General features: G+C 39.0%; 1 long non-coding RNA gene across 3 annotated transcripts in view; it reads left to right on the top strand.

Annotated features, from left to right (window-relative positions):
- LOC116665258 overlaps positions 1–12976 on the top strand; it is a 42141-nt gene that overhangs the window by 14218 nt on the left and 14947 nt on the right. Inside the window, exon 1 of one of the 3 annotated variants that reach the window (XR_004321781.1) lies at positions 9988–10117. The exons of the other annotated variants lie outside the window; for them this stretch is intronic. This is a non-coding gene — a long non-coding RNA (uncharacterized LOC116665258). Of the gene's footprint in view, positions 1–9987; positions 10118–12976 lie in introns of those variants that run through there. 3 annotated transcript variants of the gene reach the window in all.

The following is a 12976-nucleotide window of genomic DNA, read 5'->3' as shown; positions in this document are numbered from 1 at the left end:
TAGTATGATTTCCTTTATGCCAAATTTAAATGCATTTAGTTGAGAGAGTCAGCTATAGGAGTAAGAAATCATAATACCATATGATATATGTGTGCATATGGGGTAAATTTATTTCTTAAAACATGGGGTGAAAAGATATCCTTCAACCTTGGAATGTTGTTCACCTGGACTGAAGATTGGGAGGGAAATAGACATCTGTGTGTGTGGCCATGTGCGTGTGTGCGCGCACGTGTGTGTGGCAAAATGACATTTTAAGAATGTGCAACACCGAAAGTGAATTCTAATGTGAAATATAGACTCTGGGTGACAATGATACATCAATGTAGTTTCATCGATTGTACTAAATATATCACTGTGGTTGGGCCATGTTGACGGGGGTCGAATGGGGTGGGGATGAAGTTTATAGGAACTCTCTGTACTTTCTGCTCAATCTTGCTGTAAACCTAAAACTGCTGTAAAACTGAAGTTTATTCATTAAAAATGTATGTTAAATCTAGGGTAGCTACATTTTAAAAGTTATTCATTGGACTTTAATGAACGTTTGAAAAAAACCTGATAATGATAAAGTGCAGTGTAACAGCTCTAGGTCATTTCAAAACTTTTATTTCATGTGTGTGCATTACTGTTATATTAAATATGAATATAAATTGGAAAATCATTTACTTCTCAAAAAGCTGAGGATAAATTCTAAGTGTTATTTCTTGAGGCTGGGACATGTTAGATGATATATACACACCTGTTTATCATATCCACATATAGGCATATTTTAGTTTCAGGAACTTACTTTTTTATTGCAATGAAATATTAAAATTTAAAGTTTTTAGGTCAAGTGTGAATAGTGTACATGTCCAGTTTTTGCTTGGTAGTCTTTATAAAAAAAACATCATTTCTTAAACTTTTCATTCTTATTTTCCAGCCCTTATGGAATTTTGCCCTTTATCCCCAAACTCGAGTCACAATTTCTTTCTTGCTAGCTGAACAGGCAACTCAGGATGAAGTTAAAATTATACATAATTGTTAAGAAAAAGCACATTTCCTTTTTGCTCCTGCCAGAAAAGTCAGCTGTTGGACGGGACGATTTCAGGATGCCCAGTTCAGGAATTCTCATGTTTGCCTGCATAGTAGAACCACCTGAGGGTCTTTAAAAATCCTCAGGTCTAGGTCCACTTCATAGCAGAAAAATCTAAGAATGGGACCCAGGCTTCAGTTTTTGTTTTTAACTTTCTAGTTATGCAACCCCAAAATCTCTCTCTCTCTTTTTTCTCTCTCTCTTTTTTCTCTCTCCCTTTCTTTCTCTCTCCCTTTCTCTCTCCCTCTCTTTCTTTCTTTCTTCCTTTCCCCTCCCTCCCTCTCTCTTTCTTCCTTCCTTCCTCCCTTTCTTTCCTTCTTTCCTTCTTTCTTCCTTCCTTCCTTCCTTTCTTTCTTCCTTTCTTCCTTTCTCCCTTTCTCCCTTTCTCCCTTTCTCTCTTTCCTTCTCTTTCTCTCTTACGGAGGTACTGGGGATTGAATCCAGGACCTTGTGCATGCTAAGCCCTTGCTCTAAAACTGAGCTATACCCACCTCCTTTTCTTTTAACTTTTTTTGCCACCCCCCTCCCCAAATCTCTTGGTACTATAATTCAAAACCATACTTTTTTCCTTTCTTTTTGGATTAGATACAGTCTGTGAGATTTACTATGAGATCCCCATAGAAGCTAGGCTCTGGCCTAAAACTGGTACGGTCTTCATAGCTTTGCATCTTCAAGGAGGATCCTGGTCCTTAGCGGGACCCATCATTTTGTCCAATTTGTCATGTGTATGCCACTGGAGTTATGTATTCTCTTTGTTGCTAATGGCAACAGCACCGACTGTTTTAAATTTTGGCTAAAAATAATGTCACAAAAATAGAGTATTTTGAAAAGACTCAAAAATACACACCCACAGGGGCTTTTAAGAACGACCAGTCCCAGGGGGAGGGTATAGCTCAGTGGTAGAGTGCATGTCTAGCACACACGTGGCTCTGGGTTCAATCCCTTGTACTTCCATTTAAAAAAATTAAACAAATAAATAAACCTAATTATCTACCCCCTTCCCCCCTAAAAGAAAAAAAAGAATAACTGGTTCCTAGATATAACAGAAAAAAAAAATTCAACTAAAGAACTTAATTGACTTAAATACTGGGTAATATTTATGACTATTTTAAATATAATATTCAAAACTTTCATTGAACTTTTCATCATTTCCTGGATGTCAGGCCTTAAATTTCCCATCACAAATGATATTTTTGTTTTATGCATAAAGCAGTAAAACCTGAGGAGGGGATGACTGGGACACTTCAAAAGGCAAACAGTCCCTGGTGCATAATGTGTTTCACGCAAGCCTAGTTACTACTGTTGGATATTATAATTCAATTTCAGAAACTGCTGAGAGACTATAATCTTATTCAGAATGTTCAACTTAATGTTTATAGAGTTGTATGTCCCCCAGGATATACACAGCTGCCATGCCAGGCACTGAAATATAAAATTGCACCTGTGGTATAATGAGGTGCTTTATATAGGACCTATCATTTTCCGAAACCGATCTTGCAAATAATCATCACAAATTTAAAGGGCCTGAAAGGTGGACTAGACACATGTGGTGGTGGAACATGCAACTACCTGCGGGGTATAAATTAAGCAATACTGGAAAGCCATCCTGCCTTCATTCCTCTAGTCATTTGTTTACTGATATTGTATCTATTAAGTATCTATTTCATACCATATTCTGTATACTCAAACTATCTCTTTTGCAAACTCACTGACCCTTCTTTGGAAGAAGGCTTGGATCTGTTGGCTTCAGCTAAGAAGAAATTTGATACAGGCTAGTGGAAACCCTTTGTACCTATTTGCATGTTGGCACGAATTTATTTCACAGAAGGTCAGCTGCTATCCAGGAACACGGAGTTCAGGGGTCTGTAAGGAAAAGGCAGGGCTCTTCCGTGACTTGGTTTTCCATTTCTGTAGATATTTCCCTTTTGTGAAAACTCTTCCCCTTTTCTAATATGTCTCACAGTTATAAGTTTTTGCTTCTATTTGCTGTCAATCTTATAAAAAAAGTATTCTATGTGTTTTCTTTCCTTCACTAACAATGAACAATTCACTTTCAAAAACTAATTTATTAGGGGGAGGGCATAGCTCAGTGGTAGAGTGCGTGCTTAGCTCCTGGGTTCAATTTTCAGTACCTCCATCAAATGAATAAATAAAACCTAACTACCTCCCCCAAAACAAAAAACAAACAAGCAAAAAATAATTACATAAAAATTTAAAAATTAGTTTATGGCCACGATTAAAAAGAAATGTCAGCAATAAAGCAAAGTGGGAAAAAAAAACTCACTCCCAACCTTCCACCTCCTTAAAAATCACCATCATACACATTCGAGGAATATCACTCAGGCACAACTTTCCATGCAGAAAACAATAGAAAGATCAATTTTTAAATGTTAGAAAAATTGGATCATGCAATTCATGCTTTCCTCAAGTTAAAGGTATGTATTTTTTCTTATTTCTTATCAGTTTCATCTTGTGCATATCCTTGTGTACAATAAATCCATTCATTAGGTGCACGGCTCCATGAATTTTGACAGTTGCAGACATTCATGCTGAGAAGACTGTGACCATCTGAATCATTACTTTCCTTTATGTAATGTGTCATTTTCTCTGGCCATTTGCAGTATTTTCTTGTTCTCTTTGGTTTTCAGTAGTTTGACCATGATATGCTTTGGTCTGGTTTTCTTCTAATTAATCCCGTTTGAAGCTTACTGAGCCTCTGGAATATGTAAATTTATTATTTTCACCAGATTTCTTTAATGCTATCAGGCATAATTTCTACAAATGTTTTGTTCAGCCCCATTCTCTGTCTCCTCTCTTTCTGGGACTTCAACAATCAAACTACAATTAGAGGCCTTTAGAGATCATCCCACAGACCCCCGCAGCTCTATTTTTGATTAGTATAATCTCCCTCTTTCTGTTTTTTTTCCTCCTCCTCTATTGGTTGCCTCGGCAAATCTTTTGAAGCTTTTATTTATTACTCTCGCTCTCTCCTTCTCTCTGTACATGAGGTCCTAGAAGGTCAAAAAGGAGGTAAGAAACCTTATTGTATGAAGAAAGTTTTTACTGGCCAAGTTTACTTTTCATAGTTGCAAAATGCCTTGCACATAAATATTTCTTGATCTGAAAAATTGGAAGGTAATTTTTTCCCATCAGCTGTCTTTCATCATGATCCATTTTACTGCATGAGTTGTAATTTCTGCAGGAAATGTGAGGAAAGAGTAAGAAAAGGGACAGGAAGTACAATGATAATGATCACCAAAAGCAAGAGGAAACTTGAGACACTGTGTAGAGAATAAAAGCTTCTTCGGCCACTGGAGTTTCACCTACTTGATTAGCCATTGTGCTTGGGTCAGCCTGATAGCTCCATGAATGCATTTCACTCAAAACAAAACTCAACAGAACAAACATCAAACCACAGGTCAATGCTTATGTAACTGATATTTTTAAGAACCATAAATTATAACTTGTTTTAAATAACCGTTGCTTTGCTATCCTTATTTTCAATTTCTCTTACACAAAAAGAGCAAACAAACAAATTTTTAAAAATCTATTATTGGAAGTGCATTGTTCGGGTAACACATTGATAAGTTTTATCTTTCAGTTTCTAATCCTTGATAAAACAAGCACACACACACAAAAGACTTTTTTTCTTTGCTGAAGACTGTGTAAAAAATTGTCTAGGATTTTTGGCTGATGATAAATATAGTATCAGTACCCAGAATAACATGGCATGATAAAAAAAAAAAATCCAACTGCACTGAAGAACTCATACTTAGGTCTAGGGCCACTGCCACATGCGCTCCCACTAAGGACTGCAATCCCATTGGATGCTTAAAAATGGTTATTAATGAATTACAGAGTTTTGAGAAGGAAAGACCATTTGATAAATGTGTGATTAATTTCTCATTTGTAGAAAAGGGAATAAAGTGGCAACGTGTTGCTCCAAGATACAAAGGGAATAAAGTGGCAACGTGTTGCTCCAAAATAAAGTGGCAACGTGTTGCTCCAAGATACAAAGTGCTCTGTGAGCCCTGAAGGATCCTCACAGAGAGAAAGATTTCAGCTCAGTATGACAACCCTGTGGTAGAGCGATGCTGGCCAAACAGTCCATTCCTCCTCCAAATGTGTTTCCTAGTCCTTTTGAATTTAGATAACGCCTGGGTCTTGTTCTGGCCAATGAAACGTGAGCCGAAGAGATAGTGTGACTTCCAGGCTGAGGCAGTAAATGCCCACGACTGTCCAGTCTCTCTCCTCCCCATCAAGAAAATGATCCTTAATGTAGTAGTCACAAAATTCTGCAGTTTGTCAGCCTGCACCCAAGAGTAACTCTGTGAGTAGACACTCCTGAAACCACTACCGTTATATCCTCCTTTTCCAGTGAAGGACTTGTAGCCACAGATTTGTAGTTCCTTTAAGAAGCAGATTAGTATAAATGGCGTTTCTCTATCATTTTGGATCAAGGAGACTTTTGAAGTATTTTCTTCCGTAATCATTGCCTACCATCTCCCACCCCCAACAATAACATTTTAATACCACACATTCAAGGAGAGTTCGATTTTTTGGCTCCCCTTTAGGAATTAATTTCCCGGGGGTGGGAAGCACCTCCATTAAAAATAAACAAACAAAGAAACAAATAAATAAACAAACCTATTACTTCTCCCCAATAAATAAATAAATAAATTAAAATTTAAAATAACTTTTAAAAAGTTTTAAAAAATAATTAATTCCCCTTCCCCCCATTGAGAGCAGTATCGTCTCCACTGAGTGTATCTTGTGTGGTTCAGCAATGGAGTGGACTCCCTTTGAGACAAGCTCCCCAGGACAGGAAATGTTCACCCAGAGACCAGAAGGGCTTTCTCAGAGATGCTTCAGTGAATGCTTCTAAGCACAGGAAGCTGAACCAGATAGCTTCTTGTGTTCTTTGAAACTCATGTTATGCCTTCTTCCTTGTTCTTGGAACATTTTCCTCTGAATTCTGTCATAAGCCATGTAGTTCTTGATATTTCTACTTTGTATGTTTTCTCCTTCTTTCTGTGCTTCTCAGTTATGAGTCTTGTATGAGGTTTGGTCTTGTCAAGGCTGTTTTTAACTCTGTATGGCATAACTAATTCAATCTCAAGGTTTACTTTTAACACTATTTATATAAGTTTCAGATTTATTACTCCAGCACTGACCCCTCATTTGAACTCCATGTTTGGCTCTCCATCTGAATAAGACATCTCTGCTTAACCAAGCCCAGTTATCTCTCCACGGTGCACCTGATTTAAGGAGCCCTCCACCTGCATGGTCTGACCTAAGCATGGTGTGAGGAGAAAGGGACACATTCCACTGGCCAAAAGTATTTTCAAGATGGTTGAAATTATTTTCTTTTGGTTGTTCAACATAATGAAACGATATGTGTGGCCCACATAAAAACCCTTCATAAAATCCCGCTTTCCTCTGCCATTTACTTCACCCCCACCCCATGCAGCTACTCCCAAGCATTCTTTTCCCTCAAAGCTGCTATTGCTTCACCAATCTCCCCGCTTTTCATTCTGCATCTCAAAAGTCTAAATTACTCTTTAGCAATAGACTCTCCCTCTCTGGAGGGTGTGGAAGAGAGAGGCTGAGCATTCAGCCAAAAATCTTTTAATCAAGTAGCAGCAGGCAGAAGGTTGGGGACACATGTATGTAAATTTTGCCATTTAACATGACCTATTTCTGTCACCTGCTGTTGACAGACTTCAGCCCTGAAATCTAAAAGTCATTTAAAACTCAGTTTTTGATCAAACTCCCAGAGGACACCTGCTGGGGGTCTGCCCAGCAACACACAAGGACACCCACATTTGCTGCCTCTGTCCATCACACGGATGGACTCGTGGTAGCCATTTTATATGACATAATCACACAATCTCTGGGCACAATTAGACCCCAAATCAAACTGGACCAATCAGAATCTGCCTCCAGAGAATTTTTGAAATCAAACAGAGAGATGGTCTTTCTTGCCAGCTGGATCTGTAACTTATAAGCTCAAAAACTGCTTGCACTGGCCAATGTCAAGAGGAACCACCTATGATGCTCAAAGGCATCCCCGCTTGGCCGGCATACCTCCACTAGAAAGGGTCAGAGGGGAGCCCCCACACTTGGGGTGTGTGACTTTGTGATCTATAATATGAAACATACATGTGGTCTTCATCCTCATTTCTGAGCTCCTAAAATCCTTGGAATTTCTTAAGTGATAATAGCAATAAAGGTGCCTCGATATTTATAACAAACCCATTGCATCTACAGCTGAGCTTATGTCAACAAGGTGACTTTTGGAAAATATCTAAAGATGGGGGCTCATTGCCAGGGCAGCCAACCATGGGATTGGAGGGCTGGAACTTTCAGGCCCACCCTCTAATCTCTGGGGAGTGGCTGGAGGTTGAATCATGACCAATAATTTAATCGACTATGTCCATCCAATGAAGCCACCATTAATAATTCAAAAGGGAAGGGTTTGGAGAACTTCTGGGTTGGTGAGCACGTGGAGATTTGGGGAGAATGGCACACGTGGAGAGGGCATGTCTTCCTGCCCCTTTACCATCCCTTGCCCTGTGCATCCCTGCCACCTGGCTCTTCTTGAGTTACACCCTTTTATAATAAGCTGGCAACCTAGTCAATAAAATAATTCTCTGAGTTTTGTGAGCTGCTCTATCAAATTAAATGGATCCAAGGGGGAGGGGGTGGTCTTTGGAATCTCCAATCTATAGTGGGTTGGTCAGAAGTACAGGTGATAGCCTTCACTGGAGATTGGCATCTGAAGTAAGGGGAGGGCAATCTTTCAGGGCTGAGCTCTTAACCTGTGGGAACTGATACTGTCTCCAGGTAGAGAGTGTCAAGATTGAATAGAATTATAGGATATCCTGCTGGTGTTGGAGAATTGCTGGGGGGTATGGGAAAAGCTCACATACTGGAAGGGGTGCAGAATCATAGGGTAAGACTGTCCCCATTGTGAGTTTGGGGCCCCATTGGCAGAATTTAAGGGTGAACCCAGGTACTTAGTGCAAGCCCATCCTTCTACAGAGTCCACACCCCTACCAGCAGGGGGCATGGGGAAGCCCTAATTATCTGGGTTCTCCTTTAAGCCCTTTTTCTTCCACTCCTAAATACTCACAGCTTTCATGGAAGCATCAGGGCAAATCTCACCATGGCCAAGATTTCTGTTTATGTCAACTACCAGCAGATGCTCCGACATCTCTGCTCCTCCCTTGCTAACTCCTCCTCCCACCTCCCTTCAATATCTAAACCCCTCTACTGTGCCCAGTGGGGCTCTTGGTTGGTCATCAGTACAAATCCATGTCCCCGACCTATTATTTCCTGAAAGTTCCTTTAATCTTGTTCTGACTCCTGGTTCTCCCCCCAGGATGTGTTTCCTTCCACATTCCTCACGCTCCTGGTCTGGGAGGGAGGAGAGATGTCCTGCTCACTGCTCACTGCTGCCTGCGGACCCTTGGCCCTCTTTCTGTCCAGGAGCTCTCTAGGACTGAATTCCCCTTCAGGGTCCACAACCCACTCCTCACTGTCATCACTGACCAACTGCTGGGTTAGTCTCCTCCTTTCTTGAAGACTGTGGTTCCTGGATCACTGCCACTCTCCAGAACACACTGCCATCATGCTCCCTGAGGACTTCAAAATCCCAATTACCTGGCCTTTTGGGAACCTGACCTCCACTCATAGAAAACTTTTTTTTTTTTTTCCAGTCTTTGTTTCCTCTTGTCAGTGAAAGACATATATTAACAATCTCCTCTGAGGGTTATTGTGAGAATTAGTCAGTGATGTTGAAGAAGCGTATTGCAGAAAGGCTTCCTGAAGTTGAATCTAAATGGCTGAAAATAACCCTTTTGTTGGTCTCTTTTTAGCTTGGAAACCATGCCTCCAATGCGATCTCACGCAGAAGCCTTAGATGTGTAAAGTGGAGATGCTTTTGTGGAAGTCAGGGAGGGTGGTGTGAGCACAGAGTTCTACAGAGCACAGCCAGCTCAGCCTGGAGGCCCCAGCACAGAATTTCCTAGAGCTCAGGCCAGAACAATTTGAAAACCACTGAACTACAAGCTATTTCATCCTTGACCTTTTCTGTGTATGACCTACATACCAACTGATATCATTTACCAATTGATATCACATATATATTTAGGTAAATGCTAAATATATTTAGGTAAATGTTAGTGCTTCAAAAACATATTTTTTTCACAAAAGGAAAGCTTAACATTTATTCCTTGGCTATCACTGAATAAGGTAATTAATAAGTAAAAGCTAGTCATATGGTAGATTTTTGGTATTTTTGTAAAATTTTATAGGTTGTAATGTACTTAATTTTTCCTTCTGTAAACTTTGAAAAATCAATTTTTTTTTAGATTTTTTTTTTTGTTGGGGTGGTAATTAGGTTTATTTACTTATTTTTGGAGGAGGTACTGGGGATTGAACCCAGGGCCTTGTGCATGCTAAGCACATGCTCTACTACTTGAGCTATTATCTTTCCTCTTTGAACAATCAATCTTAAAGATTAGTGCTTGGAAAATGTGTTTTTTGAATGGTTATACTTCCTTTTGTCAGCTGATCATTATATAATACATCATGCTTTGTGTTTTTATGCCTTGCCTACCAACATTTATACTAGTTGTTTTTAGCCTTTTTTTTTCCTAGTACAGTTATGTTAATATCTCCTTACTTGAATTATGACGTTTTATCCCGAAAATTTTAATGGCATATATTTTATGGCAAATACTTCCAAATCCTTTTGGCAATTAGAAAACATGTAGATTAAAATTTACATGATCTAAATAATAATGTGTAACTAGTGGTAGAACAACCATAACTCAGTTTTGTTAGATATTTACAAACATTTAAACTTCTAGCAGGTGAAAATATGGCTTGAATTCTTCTTTAACAGCCTTTGTGGGGGACGCACTCATTGAGTCAATGGTACATCCTCAGGAACTACAGAAATCGTGGTATCCTTGCCAAAAGTGGTCACACCTGGTGAAGTCAAGAAAGTGGTCTTTTGATGAGAGAAGAGAATGAAAACAGGTCAGATTTATTCTGTTCACTTCTAGGTGATAGATACTAAGTTATTTTGCTTTGCAATCTTTGAAAAACCATTTCTAGTTTTGTGATGTTCATTTCAAGACAGTCAAATGTTAACTTTTAGGACAAAGTGCCAATAAACAGCACCTGACATGTCACTTTATGAGTTGATTATTTAGAAATCATACTTCTTATGGCTGACTATTTACTGCTAACATATAGTAAGTTGCAACACAAATTAGTAATGTTCTAGAATGCTTTTATATGAATCTATCTTTTGATAGATTTGTTTTAAATGACACATTTAGAAGTTGAGTAAAATGATTATGAAAACCAGATAAGTATGTATGTGTTCCATATAATAGGAGTTCATGAAATATTGGTTTTTATCTTCTCTAACTGTGCTTATATTCAACAACAAGCTATTTTTCTGAATTCTAAAATTTCTTTTAGGAATGTTGCTTATGAAAATAGAGTAGTAAAATGGTAGAAAAAATGAATAAAAAAGAAGTTGAGATTATGTAACAAATAGCATTAATTTAATCCAAGATTGCCCTTTAACCACAACTCTTAAGTGCATTTCCCACTCAAAAAACTTTCATAGCAAAACAAATTTAAAAAGAATTTTAAAAAAGAATGGCACTGAGTTTCAAATTTTAAGTACATTTTTTTTATTTAGTTTAACAAGTAGAAAAAGGCATCCAGAAGAAAATTTCAACATCTGAAAACAGATTAGTAACTAAAAAACTGACATTAGTAACGGCTTGTAACTAAGCAACGTAGTATGACACGATAAAAATAATGAACTTAACCCCTCCATAAATAAAATAAAGAAAAAAAGTTTTGCTTAAAATGGAAGTTGGGGGGAGAACACTTGACCTTTTGCATTTATTTGAGTCAATGAGTATTTGGCACATTTCCAGAAAGACTTTGGATGGAAGAAAATAACTACAAAGAAGCCTGTGTTTAAATATCACGGCTGTGACAAACGCTGACAAACGCCAGGCCGTCAGCCTGTCACCCTCCGGCCAAGAGGGTCCTGAGGCAGAGTGGCAGGTTCCTCTGAACACACCACTTCCTGGCTTTTGTCATCAAGCCACACACTGTATTTCTTTTAAATTTTATACAAACCTCTCACAGATCTAGGGTGTGTGACAAGCCCTCTGGAAAATAAAAAAAATAAAATAAAAACCAAGACCATGATGAAATTTTTAAATGTATCCCTTGATCAATCATATGAGGTGACAGGGGACACTTCGGTGTGGGCAGTGAGCCAGTGTCACTGTTGGAGGACACTGGAGAGCAGAAGACTCTAACCTCTTGTCAGCTTCCCTGTTCTGTTTTGATTCTGCCTGAAGTCAGGGCTGGATTTGTGTGAATTATTTCTATCTCAATATTTCTACCATCATCAACTGGTAAAAGGGTGAGAAACATTAAGTCAGAGATTGCAAAAAAAAAAAAAAAAAAAATTGTAGCGTCAAAGTGTGTTTGACCCTGAGCAGCATAACCTTGTTACTGAACATCAAGGGAGGAGTGTCTGCTCTGGTAATGATGCCCATCACTGAAACACTTCTCAGACTTGAGCATTCTGATGTTCATTCTCTAACACAGAGAGCTGTGTACGTAGTAGGTGCTTAATACCTGACTGACCCTCACTCCCCTGTATGATCTAAGGGCCTCCAGTAGACAAATCACTGGCACTGACTGCAGAAGTTGGGACTCTGGGGACCACAGGTGATGGAGCTCAACTCAGGCAGACTTGGATTTTCATTGTCTCATGTTTTGAAAACTTCAGATATCTGCCTAGCCAGAGGCCAAATCCAGGGCGTCCAGTGATGTTAGCAGCGTCTCTCTCTCTCTCTTTTTGTTTTGCATCTTCTGGTTCTGCTCTCCTGTCTCCCTCTTTATCAAACAGCTTTCTCCTGTGCACTGGCTAATATCAGGACCAGGCCACCCAGACTTACATTCTAACAGTTCAGCAAACCCAGCAGAAAGAGATCATCTCTTTCCAGAAAATTCCAGCCAAATTCTCAGATTCACTCTCATTTGATGGATTTGTGTCCCTCACCCATTTTGAACCAGTCTTCATGGTCAGAGGGTGGGAAGGCTGATGAGCTGGGCGTGCGTCACATTCCCACCCTGAGTGGCGCTCTGAGTGGGTGGAGAAGGATGGAGGTGTGGGGTTAGGTCGGACCCACACCAACAACAGGTGGAGAAGGAGGGAGGACAGGGTTGACCAGTGGTAAACGTTTACCATGTATTTATCTCAGCACATGGTGAGGGCCCATTATTTAAGCTTGAGAACATGGAAAAGAACGGTTCCTAAACCTCTACATTTTTTTTAAAGTCTAACATGTCTTAAGCTCACAACTTGAAAAATTTTCAGAAACTGAACGCACTTGTGGAACGAGCACTCTGCGTTTCATAAACAACGAAGGCGCTAGACACTCCTTTGACAGTCTGAAGAAAGTTTAGGTTTCTTGTTCTCAAATATGCCCAGACAGAAAAAGTTTAGCTTGAAATGTCAAAGTTCTCACAGACTCCTAGGTGACAACTTCTGCACTAGATAAACACAAGATGGGCTTTCCCTCCCTATACAAATACAGCAATCTACCCATTTTGCTTTAGTTTATTCGTCCAAAGAACAGGAAAAAAAAAATGATAACAAAGTTCTAATCCCATGGATTTTTAGAATCACTAAATAATTTATGTATGTTGTAAACTTTGTTTGACAATGTGTATATTTTTTATTGGAGCATAGTCAGTTATAATGTGTCAATTTCTGGTGTCCAGCACAATGCCCCAGTCATGCAAATATATACATATATTTGTTTTCGTATTCTTTTTCATTAGCAATGTATA

This window comes from Camelus ferus, chromosome 8, assembly GCF_009834535.1.
Source record: "Camelus ferus isolate YT-003-E chromosome 8, BCGSAC_Cfer_1.0, whole genome shotgun sequence".
NCBI classification, from domain to species: domain Eukaryota; kingdom Metazoa; phylum Chordata; class Mammalia; order Artiodactyla; family Camelidae; genus Camelus; species Camelus ferus.
Note: the sequence above shows the minus strand (reverse complement) of the source record. Positions and strands in the feature narration are given on the sequence as shown.